We start from the raw sequence: 12,065 nt of genomic DNA, 5'->3' as shown, positions 1-12,065 counted from the left end.
ACAGCAGGGGAGGGGCTGGGGGCGGGCCTGTCGGGCCAGGAGCTCAGGGGCCGGGCAGGAGGGTCCCGCGGGGCATCGCGGGCCGTCCTTTGCCCACCTGAGGCCATCGACTCCAACTAGCGCTAGTACGAGCTGCAGACTCTTCAAACGGCTTTAAAACGCCACAAACGTAATGCCTTCGTGAGACTCTTTTTTCTGCAAGACTCCAAAAGGACTGAACGGCTGGGGGGGAAAAGACCCCACATTGGGACTGAAGTTCAAATGAATCCAGCCTGGGACATGCCGCTGGCGGTCTCAGGTTTCAGAGTCGCAGCCGAGTTAGTCTGTCTCCGTAAAAAGAACAGGAGGACTTGTGGCACCGTAGAGACTAACACATTTATTAGAGCATAAGCTTTCATGCGCTACAGCTCACGATCCGATGAAGTGGGTTTTAGCCCACAAAAGCTTATGCTCTAATAAATGTGTTAGTCTCTAAGGTGCCACAAGTCCTCCTGTTCTTTTGGCTGTCTCAGAGTGATCCTTGGCTGGTGTCGTAAAATTACTGCAACCATTACTCCATGCAGGGGCTGAGTGGACGCATGGGCCCTCATGGGGGCGGGGGGGCACTGCCTGCAGGTTTGTGTGCGTGGCTTGAGGACCCAATCCTGCCAGTGTAGCATGTGAGGGCCTGATCCTGCCCATGCAGTGTGTTGGACATGAGGGTCCAATCCTGCCTGTGCAGCGTCTTGGGGGGTCCCATTCCTGTCGGTACAGTGTCCGGGCTCGGGGCCTGATCCTGCCTGTGCAGTGTGCTGGGCTTGAGGGCCTGATCCTGCCCATGCAGTGTGTTGGACATGAGGGTCCAATCCTGCCTGTGCAGTGTCTGGTGTGTGTGCGTGTGTGTCCCGATCCTGTGCAGTGTCTGGGTGGGGGTTCCGATCCTATGCAGTGTCTGGGCGGGGGGGCCCAATCTTTCTTGTCCAGTGTCTGCGGGGGGGGGAAGGTGTGTCCCAATCCTGTGCAGTGTCTGGGTGGGGGGGGGGCAATCTTTCCTGTCCAGTATCTGGGGGGGGGAAGGTGTGTCCCGATCCTGTGCAGTGTCTGGGCGGGGGGGGGCCCACATCTTTTCAGTCCAGTGTCGGGGGGGGAGGGAAGGTGTGTCCCGATCCTGTGCAGTGTCTGGGGGGCGGTGTCCTGATCCTATGCAGTGTCTGGGCGAGGGCGATTTCCTGTCCAGTGTCTGGTGGGGGGAGGGAAGGTGTATTCCGATCCTATGCAGTGTCTGGGTGGGGGGGGCCCGATCTTTCCTGTGCAGTGTCTGGGGGTGGAGGGTGGGCGATCCTGCCTGTGCAGCGTGTTGACGGTGGAATGTGTGAGACTGGATGGGTCGTGCCTATGGCGCAGGCTGGCACTGCTGGCACCGGCAGCAATCTTGGCCCAGCACCCCCCTCATCCCCGGCTGTTTCTTTTTATACCCTGGCAAGGCCTGGGCCCGTCATGTGAGCATAGAAGGAGACTGTGGGGACGGCTGGACGGGCAGTAGGCTATGGGGCAGCCCAGGCTCCACTGAGCTCTGGCTCTGAGCCCTCCTGCTTCAGGGCTGCGCCAAGATTTAGCTGGTGGGGGCTAGGAACATTGCTCATTCTGGGGCTCTCACCCAGGGTGGTGATGCAGCTGGGCCAGGCGACTGTCCCACGGGCCCCGCAGCAGCCCAGCCCCAGATGGGCCCAGGCAGTGATGAGCTGCCAGAAAGCTGAAGAACTGGTTCCTTCAGTCGCTCCGGATCTTTGGCCGAAGTGCTACCGAAGACCCGGAGCAACTGAAGGACCCACCGCCGAAGGACCGCCGGGCTGCCGGGTGAGTAGAAATCCTCAGGGGAGCCTCCCCAGCTGAGAGCTCAGGCGGGATGGACAGGACTGTCCGCGGGCTGCAGTTTGCCGAACCCCTTTAACAACCGGTTCTAAACTGGCTGCAAAATTTAACAACTGTTCGAGCGAACAGGTGCGAACGCTCCAGCTCACCACTGGGCCCGGGTGGTCATGTAGCAGGCCGGCTGGGTCGGCCAGGTGTCTCACGCCGGCTGCAGTTATACACGGCAGTGTGTCTCTCGCTGGCCACGCGTGAGCTCCATCTCTTGGGTCTGTCGCAGTCATGGTGCCATCCACACGGGAACCAGGGGCATTTCTGCGAAAAGCCAGTCTCCGCACTCGGCTGGCTCTGGGATCCAGTGTGTGCAGACATGAGGGGCATCTGGGCTAGGGCACCTGGTTCCCCTGCTGTATAACCTGTTGGCCTTCATGCTTGGCAACACCTCCCAGAGGCCGGCTGGGTTCAGGGCATTGGGTTTCCTAACATGCGGATTGCAGTGCCTGAGAAGAGTGTGCAGAGCATGCAGTGTTCCAGGTGCAAGTGTGCTGTGCAATATATGGCATGCAGTGTGCAGAGTGGGCATGCAGTGTGCCGGGTGCAGTATGCCTGTGCAAGCATCCTGTTTGTAGTGTGGATTAAGGTGCATGCTGGTGTGACCAGGGTATTTGAAATGCTGTTTCCATGGGGTAGAAAGAGCATACTGCAGCTGAGTGTGCATGCAGTGTCCAGCCATGCCATGTGCGGAAAGTGCAGCATACATGTGTAACTCTCTTCCCATGTAGAAGGTAAACAACGAGTCGGCCCATGACGTGGCTGCTCGAGTGGCACTGGTACCTCCTCATTCCCCTGCCAGCCCTGAGCACTGGGATGCAGTGTCCTGGCTGTGTCTCCTGCCCTGCCCCACCCCAGAAGTGGCTGTATTCTGGTAAAGCAACATGAGCGTCCAGTGCTGGTCTGCGCGGTGCCTTCTCAGCCCCAGACTGCAGAGATCTTAGGGCACAGCTGGAAAGCGGCTTCTTCTTGAGCCAGGGAGGTAGAAAATCCCAGGCTCAATTCTGAGTCACACGCAGCCCCTCTGTGGCCTCAGGCGCCATGGTGTGTACGGGGGCCAGGCATGGCTGGCTTCAGCAAGGAGAGCTAAAGCTATTCGAACACCCCTCGCTCTGCCCCAGCGCCACGAATTAGGGGGAGATGCCCAGCTCTTCCAGTCAGCTCGCACAAGCTCTCATCTGAGCAAGCACAGTGCAAAGAGCAATGTAGCAGGGGCAGTGGCCGGAGGCTCAGGTACACACCTGAACCCTGTGGGTAGGTACCTGGGCAGCTAGCCTGGGTCCTCTGCATAGTGCGGACTCACCCGCGCGCCAGCATGGGCATCACACCCCAACTCCAAAGCAGACGTATTCCCCAAGCTGCTAGGGCTGGGGATGAACCCCCGTGACTCAGGCAAAGAAAGAGGGAACAGTTAATCAACCAGCTGCCCCATGGCAGGGAGACAACTGTGGCAACGCACCTCCAAGCCAGCCCATGCCCAGCTCCCTGCTGCCCCACAGCGCCCCCCCTGCTGAGCCCCATCCCTCCCTGCCGCACAGCACTCCCTGCTGACCCCCCACTCTGCTCCCTGCCCCACAGCACCCCCGCGGAGCCCCCACTCTGCTCCCTTCTGCACAGTGCGCCCTGCTGAGTCCCCACCTGCTCCCTGCCCCACAGCACCCCCTGCTGAGCCCCGTCACGCTCCCTGCCGCACAGCGCCCCCTGCTGAGCCCCCACCCTGCTCCCTGCCCCACAGCGCCCCCTGCTGAGCCCCCGTCCCGCTCCCTGCCTCACAGCGCCCCTGCTGAGCCCCCATCTGGCTTCCTTCTGCACAGCGCCCCTGCTGACCCCGTCCCGCTCCTTGCCGCACAGCACCCCCTGCTGAGCCCCCACTCTGCTCCTTCTGCACAGCAGTGCCCCTGCTGAGCCCCACCCTGCTCCCTGCCCCACAGCCCCCTGCTGAGCCCCCATGCTCCCTGCCCCACAGCGCCCCCCGCTGAGCCCCCCACCCTGCTCCCTGCCCCACAGCGCCCCCTGCTGAGCCCCCGTCCCACTCCCTGCCCCACAGCGCCCCCTGCAGAGCCCCACCCTGCTCCCAGAGCCCTGGGTTATACCCCTGCATGGTGTGAGCCCCTGCTCACATCCTTTCTCCTGCTCAAGCAGAGGAGGGTTTGAACGTGGGTCTCCCCATCCCAGCTGAGGGAGCCGGCCCCAGCGCTCGGGGAAGAAGGCCGGTGGCTGGGCTGTGTGGCGCGAGGCAGGCCCCTTGCTCAGTCCTGCAAGAATTGACAGAGGCACCTAGTGCTGCCTGACGCCAGGCGGTGGGTTTGCGGGCGCTCCCAGCAGCCTCTCCCCAGCCACTGACAGGGCCCAGGTCCTGGCTCCAGCCTCATGAACCCCACTCTTGTTCCTGTGGTTTTCCAGGCACCCTCAGCACAGCTGGGCCTCAGCCCTTCATGAAGCCAGTCCGAAGTAGCTGTGCCTTTGGGTGTCAGTGCCAGGCTCTCTGCAGACTCAGGCAGCTGCCACAACCTTGGTTCCAGGCCACTCCCCCCCATGCCCCCCCAAGGGCCTCCTCGCAGCCAGTAGGGAGCCTGATCGGGGCGGGGGGATGCGGGAGCCAGATCCTGCAGTGCCACAGGATCCCCAGGGCTCTGCCAGAAGCCTGCAGCACCAGCTGTAGGGGGGGTGGCCCCTGACCCTAGCAGTGATGGCTGGGGGCTGGGGGCGGGTGGCATTTCCTGTCCCTGTCCCTAGATGGAGAGCCGGTTCCTCCAGCTCCAGCAAGGGATCAGCTCAGGCCCTGCGGCCCCTTTCTCCATGGCGGAATCTCTGCAGAGGCTGTTCCCGGGCACTCGTGCCCCTTCATTGGCATTAGTAGAGCTATTGGCCTGTGTAACAGCTGTCACGGAGCCCCAGGATTGGGGCTATGCCACAGCTTTGGAACAGCCTCTTGGAGGAACCCCTCAGTGGACCAGGCCCCCCAGGGGTCTCACTCATCCTCCAGGGCCGGCCATGCGGGCTCCCCAACTCCGAGACTGAACCCCCAGGCTCCAGCCCTCCTGCCACGCTCCACAACCTCTGCCCCAGTGGGGCAGCCAAGCTCCTGGGAGCCACCCCCCTGCAGGGACTGATGCCCCAGCAGCACTTGAAGGGAAGCTCAGCACCACGGTCAGACCAGCTGGGTTTAATGTTCCCTGGATGCCCAGCACGGGATGGCCCCAGGTTAGAACGAGGACACGGAGGTTAAAGCATCATCCAGCCTGGTCAGCCCTAAGCCCAGCTAAACTGGAGTGACTCCAATGGCTGGGCTCTGTGTATCTTCCCCATCTGATCTCCTTGGTCAGTTCCCAGATGAGAGCCCCCGCTCCTTCCAGAGCCAGCTCTTACCACCCCACCTCCTGCTCCCATCCTTCGTTCTTGAGCTGGGGGCTCTCCTCAACTCCCTGCAAGGTGTTGTCCATCCAGGGATCACTGGCGCTAGTGTCTCTCTGGCCCCTTGTTGATCTGGGTCCTTAAGAAAGGAGTACGTGTGGCACCTTAGAGACTAACAAATTTATTTGAGCATAAGCTTTCATGAGCTACAGCTCACTTCATTGGATGCATTCAGTGGAAAATACAGTGGGGAGATTTATATACATAGAGAACATGAAACAATGGGTGTTACCATACACACTGTAACCAGAGTGATCACTTAAGGTGAGCTATTACCAGCAGGAGAGCAGGGCAGGGGAGGGAACCTTTTGTAGTGATTATCAAGGTGGGCCATTTCCAGCAGTTGACAAGAACATCTGAGGAACAGTGGGGGGTGGGGAGGGGATAAACATGGGGAAATAATTTTACTTTGTGTAATGACCCGTCCACTCCCAATCTCTATTCAAGCCTAAGTTAATTGTATCCAGTTTGCAAATTAATTCAAATTCAGCAGTCTCTCATTGGAATCTGTTTTTGAAGTTTTTTTGTTGAAGTATTGCCACTTACAGGTCAGTAATCGAGTAACCAGAGAGATTGAAGTGTTCTCCGACTAGTGTTTGAATGTTATAGTTCTTGACGTCTGATTTGTGTCCATTTATTCTTTATGTAGAGACTGTCCAGTTTGACCAATGTACATGGCAGAGGGGCATTGCTGGCACATGGTGGCATATATCACATTGGTAGATGTGCAGGTGAATGAGCCTCTGATATTGTAGCTGATGTGATTAGGCCCTATGATGGTGTCCGCTGAATAGATATGTGGACACAGTTGGCAACGGGCTTTGTTGCAAAGATAGGTTCCTGGGTTAGTGGTTCTGTTGTGTGATGTGTGGTTGCTGGTGAGTATTTGCTTCAGGTTGGGGGGCTGTCTGTAAGCAAGGACTGGCCTGTCTCCCAAGATCTGTGAGAGTGATGGGTCGTCTTTCAGGATAGGTTGTAGATCCTTAATGATGTGTTGGAGAGGTTTTAGTTGGGGGCTGAAGGTGATGGCTAGTGGCGTTCTGTTATTTTCTTTGTTGGGCCTGTCCTGTAGTAGGTGACTTCTGGGTAATCCTCTGGCTCTGTCAATCTGTTTCTTCACTTCAGCAGGTGGGTATCGTAGTTATAAGAATGCTTGATAGAGATCTTGTAGGTGTTTGTCTCTGAGGGGTTGGAGCAAATGCGGTGTATCATAGAGCTTGGCTGTAGACAATAGATCGTTGTGGTGTGGTCTGGATCAAAGCTGGAGGCATGTAGGTAGGAATAGTGGTCAGTAGATTTCCGGTATAGGGTGGTGTTTATGTGACCATCCCTTATTAGCACCGTAGTATCCAGGAAGTGGATCTCTTGTGTGGTCCACACTGGTCCAAGCTGAGGTGATGGTGGGATGGAAAATTGTTGAAATCATGGTGGATTTCTCAAGGGCTTCTTTTCCATGGGTCCAGATGATGAAGATGTCATCAATGTAGCACAAGTAGAGTAGGGGCATTAGGGGACGAGAGCTGAGGAAGCCTTCTTCTAAGTCAGTCATAAAAATGTTGGCATATTGTGGGGCCATGCGGGTACCCATAGCAATGCCGCTGATTTGAAGGTATACATTGTCCCCAATGTGAAATAGTTATGGGTGAGGACAAGTCACAAAGTTCAGCCACCAGGTTAGCCGTGACATTATCGGGGATACTGTTCCTGACGGCTTGTAGTCCATCTTTGTGTGGAATGTTGGTGTAGAGGCTTCTACAGCCATAGTGGCCAGGATGATGTTTTCAGGAAGATCACCGATGGATTGTAGTTTCCTCTGGAAGTCAGTGGTGTCTCGAAGATAGCTGGGAGTGCTGGTAGCAGTGAGGAGGGAGTCTACATAGCCAGACAATCCTGCTGTCAGGGTGCCAATGCCTGAGATGATGGGGGTGTCCCAGGATTTCCAGGTTAATGGATCTTGGGTAGCAGATAGAATACCCCAGGTCGGGGTTCCAGGTGTGTGTCTGTGCGGATTTGTTCTTGTGCTTTTTCAGGGAGTTTCTTGAGCAAATGCTGTAGTTTCTTTTAGTAACCCTCAGTGGGATCAGAGGGTAATGGCTTGTTCACCTGCACATCTACCAATGTGATATATGCCATCATGTGCCAGCAATGCCCCTCTGCCATGTACATTGGCCAAACTGGACAGTCTCTACGTAAAAGAATGAATGGACACAAATCAGACGTCAAGAATTATAACATTCAAAAAACCAGTCGGAGAAACACTTCAATCTCTCTGGTCACTCGATTACAGACCTAAAAGTGGCAATACTTCAACAAAAAAACTTCAAAAACAGACTCCAACGAGAGACTGCTGAATTGGAATTAATTTGTAAACTGGATACAATTAACTTAGACTTGAATAGAGATTGGGAGTGGATGGGTCATTACACAAAGTAAAACTATTTCCCCATGTTTATCCCCCACCCCCCACTGTTCCTCAGATGTTCTTGTCAACTGCTGGAAATGGCCCACCTTGATTATCACTACAAAAGGTCACCCCCCCCCCCCCCCAGCTCTCCTGCTGGTAATAGCTCACCTTAAGTGATCACTCTGGTTACAGTGTGTATGGTAACACCCATTGTTTCATGTTCTCTGTGTATATAAATCTCCCCACTGTATTTTGCACTGAATGCATCTGATGAAGTGAACTGTATCTCATGAAAGCTCATGCTCAAATAAATTTGTTAGTCTCTAAGGGTCCACAAGTACTTTTCTTTTTGAGAATACAGACTAACATGGCTGCTACTCTCAAATGGGTCCTTAAGGACTCTTCATTCCCCCCACACAGGGAGGTGACACCCCCATACTTGTGTCTTTTAGGGGGCCCAGAGAGCAAACCTCATCCCTTTTCCCCCAACAGGGTAACCATGCAACGTAAAGGGGGAAACTGAGGCACACATCAGCCTCATAAAAATAATACAAAAAATTCCCACTTTGTCACAACATCCTGCGGCAGCACGTTCCACAGGTTGGTGATCGCTTGGCTCTATTGAATGGCTTGTAGTTTAACTGAGGCCTCTGCAAGAAGAAAGAGTGTGTAGTGCCCCCTCCCCACTCTGGCTTCCCCCCAGCACCCCCTCAACTGCAGCTCAGGGCTGGGCAACATGAATGTGGCATGAGGGCCCAGGATGGCTCAGGAGCTTGGGCACAGGCCCTGGCCTTCTGGAAGTGGCAGTAGGAAGGGATGGCTGGGGCACACTGCTGGAGCAAACTCCCCTCATGCTGTCCTCCAGAGCTGCAGCCACTCTGCCCCCTTCCCCCAGCCGGCTAGGTCTCTGTTCATCGGCAGGGAGGGCGGGCATGGCCCTGGGCACTAGCTGGCATCTCCGTTCCCCATTTCTGTCCCGGAGGGCTCCTCGCCCCGGCCCTTTTTGCCATGGTGAGCCCAGCAATGGCCCCACGCCACAGGTCAGGTGGAAGGGAACAGGTGAGGCCCGGCCCAGGCAGGGAGTCCCTGCTCCCCACTCCCCACGCCGCGACCCAGCTGCGGATCGCATACCCATAAGTCACTGCAGAGGCAGCTGCTGCGGGCGCTCACGGCCCCTCTCCACGTTAGGAAGGAGTCGGGGGCCGGGAAACCTGATCCGGGCTGTTTTGGGCTCAGGCCTGGAGCGTGGGGCTGGCGGGAGGCTGCCAAGCTGCTCTGGGTCCAGGCCAACTGCAGAGCAAGCAGAGGGTTGGCATTGCTGCCTATATAAAGAGCTGGGCTGCCTGGCCTGCGGGGGGTGGGGGCCATGTGCTGACAGGCCCAGTTCAGCTGGCCTAGCCCTGGGCTCCAAGCTGGCTGGGAGCTGGCGGGGCTGGGGTTTGGGAGGGTGGGGAGCTGGCTTGGGGGGGGAAGCTGGCTGGGCTGGGGTGGGCATGCTGGCTGAGGTGGCAGGCTGGCAGTGGGGGAAGGTGGGCTGGGGGGTTGGGGGGCAGGCGGGCTGGGGGGCCAGGCTAGCTGTGGTGGACAGGTAGGCTGAAGAGTTGCGGGGCCAGGCTGGCTAGGCGGGATGTGGGGGGACAGGCAGGCTGAGGGGCTGGGGGGACAGGCTGGCTAAGCGGGATGGGGGGACAGGTGCTGAAGGTCTGGGGGGACAGGCTGGTTGGGGGGGCAGGTGAGTTTGGGGGGGACAGGCTCCCTGGGGTTCTGGGAGGCTGCCCAGCCTGGTGGCTGAGGGGGCTGGTGGGGGGCAGGCAGGCTAGGGGGCCTGGGGGATTGGACACTCCAGTGGTAGTACTGGCTGGGGGGCTGGACAAACAGGGACTGAGCCCAGGCCAGTGTGTCCCAGAAGGGGGTTGGTGACTGTGGCTGTGGAGCGGGTCCGGGGATGGTCACCCCAGCAGAACCATGTTAAGGAATTAAGGCCCCGACCACTGGTCCCCATTGCCATAGCCAGAGGGCCCCACGGGATCTGCTGGTGGGGGATGGGGCAAGACAAGAGCACCTTCTATCCCCGCCCTGACCCCCCAGACTGGGGGCCCCCAGGCAGCCCCAGGACAATGCAGACTGGGGTCACTTGTCCTTGGGTGCCCTTCACCTCATTTCTAAGGGTCTCTGGCTGGTGGGGCTGGGCTGGGGACCCCCAGAGCTGGCTCACTCAGAAACAGTGCCCCCCCGGCCTCCCCAGGCTCTCTGCCCTTGTGTGGAGAAGGCACATGGAACACACTGGGTGCCCAGACCAAGGGGACACCCCCTCCAGGCTGCACGTGGCCTGGTGCAGTTGGACCTCCAACCCGGCCCCAGGTCTCCCCGCACAGGCACCCCTGATCCCCCTTGCAGGCAGCCATGTCTGGCCATGACCCCCCCGCCATCCGTTGCTGCCGGCGACTCTGCCCAGCTATGTCCCCCAAGCCCTCCCTTGCCCCCCCTCCCCCCCCCCGGGGACTCAGCAGCACCTGGAGTCTTGCTGAGGGTGCTGGCACTGGTGCCTGGGTGGGGTTTCCTGCAGCCAGCGGGTGCCCCGAGCCCTGGCAGGGTGCGGTGGGAGCTCAGAGTCTGGGAGGACACGTCCCGCTCTCATAGGGACCCTGTCACAGTGTGGCTTGGGGGGAGGAATTTGACAGCATCTGTCCAGGGCACGTACCCACTGGGCCTGCCCGAGCAGGAGGTGGGGTGGGGGCAGGTGGCACCCACCACTTGGGGCTCAGATTAGGGCGAGGGGCGGCTCCCACTCCCTAACCCAACCCTTTCCAAAACTGGCAGGGCCCCAGTGCTGGATCCACTGGCCTCTCTTTGCAGTGGTACTGGCCCCTGGCCAGCCCCTCCGCAGCCCCTGGGGTTATGGTACACTGGGGTGCAGCTGGGGCGGGGGCGAGATGAGGCTGGGTACAGGGAGCTCTGGCTATTCTGGCTAGGGGCCATGTCCCACAGGGGCCCTGCAGAAAGCACAGACTAGAGCAGCCCCGGGGTCCAGATCCCAGATGCCAGCGGGTGCAGAGGGGACAAGTCCCTCTTCCTGCCCTGCCTGGGGGGCACTGGGGCCAGGGGTGGTGCGTCAGTGGGATGGCCACTGTCTGCACAGCTCCCACTGGCTGTGAGGGGAGTGGGGATGGGCAGGGGGCTCCAAGCGTGCGGGGCTTAGTTGGCTTCATTATTATTCATTGCTAGAGGGTCACTTGTTTCCTAGCTGGTGCCGGCCAAGTGCATGGCACCCGCCATCCCTCCATCCTCCCTGGGGACCCCCACCCACTCTTAGCCTCTGCCAGGAATTCTGTCTGCTCCCCATACCAGAGGCTCTGGGAGCACCCCTTATGCCCCCCGTTCTGCCATCCCAGGGTCCTTTAACATCCCTCATGCCAGGGGCTCTGTGGGCCTCTCCTCCCTTCCTTCTAGGGGCTCCCCTCTGCCCCCCATGCCTGGAGTGTTCATGCCCCCATGAGGAGGTCATTGGAGAGGCCAGTCACCCCGCTCCCTGAGGCCTGCAGCAGGGACTGGCAGAGAGGACGCTGGCACCAGGGAGCAGTCTGTCTGGAGGGGACAGATGCAGGAAAAACTCAGCCCCTGTTCCTGTATGGGGGGTTGAGTGGGTGGGGTTGACGGGGTTGCCCCTCCCCGCAATGCTATGGAGTTGGCATTAATGACCCATTCATTGGACCCTAGACAGCAAGGTGCCCCCCATGTCTCTGTGGCACCCCAAAAGCAGACTTAATTCTTTAACCCCCTGCCCCCCATAGCAATGCAATGTATAGGGGGAAACTGAGGCACGTGTGGGCTTCATAAATATTGTACAGAAAATCCTCACTTTGTCACAGGGGGCCTGAGGGCTTCAGGGGCTGGTGCCTGGGGCCGGTTTGTCAGTGCAGGGCCTGCTCCAGGGAGTTTATTTTTCTAGCCTGCCAACCAGCCCCTCCCACATGCAGGGATCTCCAGCCAGGGCTGCCGGTGGAGAGCTCCCTTTTAGGGCATTTTCCCTGGAGTGTGGATTGGGATGGGACCCGGCTGGTCGTGGCCCAGGGAGTGGTGGGATGGATCTGCCCGGTCATGCCCCGGTGATGCAGGTGGGATGGACCTGGCTGGTCATGGCCCAGGGAGTGGTGAGATAGACCCACCCGGTCATGGTCCAGGGGGCAGATGAGACGGACCTGGCTGGTCGAGGCCCAGGGAGTGGTGGGACGGACCCGGATGGTAGTGGCCTAGGGGTAGATGGGACAGCCCAGGCCAGTTGGGGACCGGGGGGAGGATGGGACGGACCCGGCTGGTCATAGCCCAGGGGGCGGGTAGGATGGACCCA

This window comes from Dermochelys coriacea, chromosome 23, assembly GCF_009764565.3.
Source record: "Dermochelys coriacea isolate rDerCor1 chromosome 23, rDerCor1.pri.v4, whole genome shotgun sequence".
Classification (NCBI taxonomy): Eukaryota; Metazoa; Chordata; order Testudines; family Dermochelyidae; genus Dermochelys; species Dermochelys coriacea.
This window is presented reverse-complemented; position numbering follows the sequence as displayed.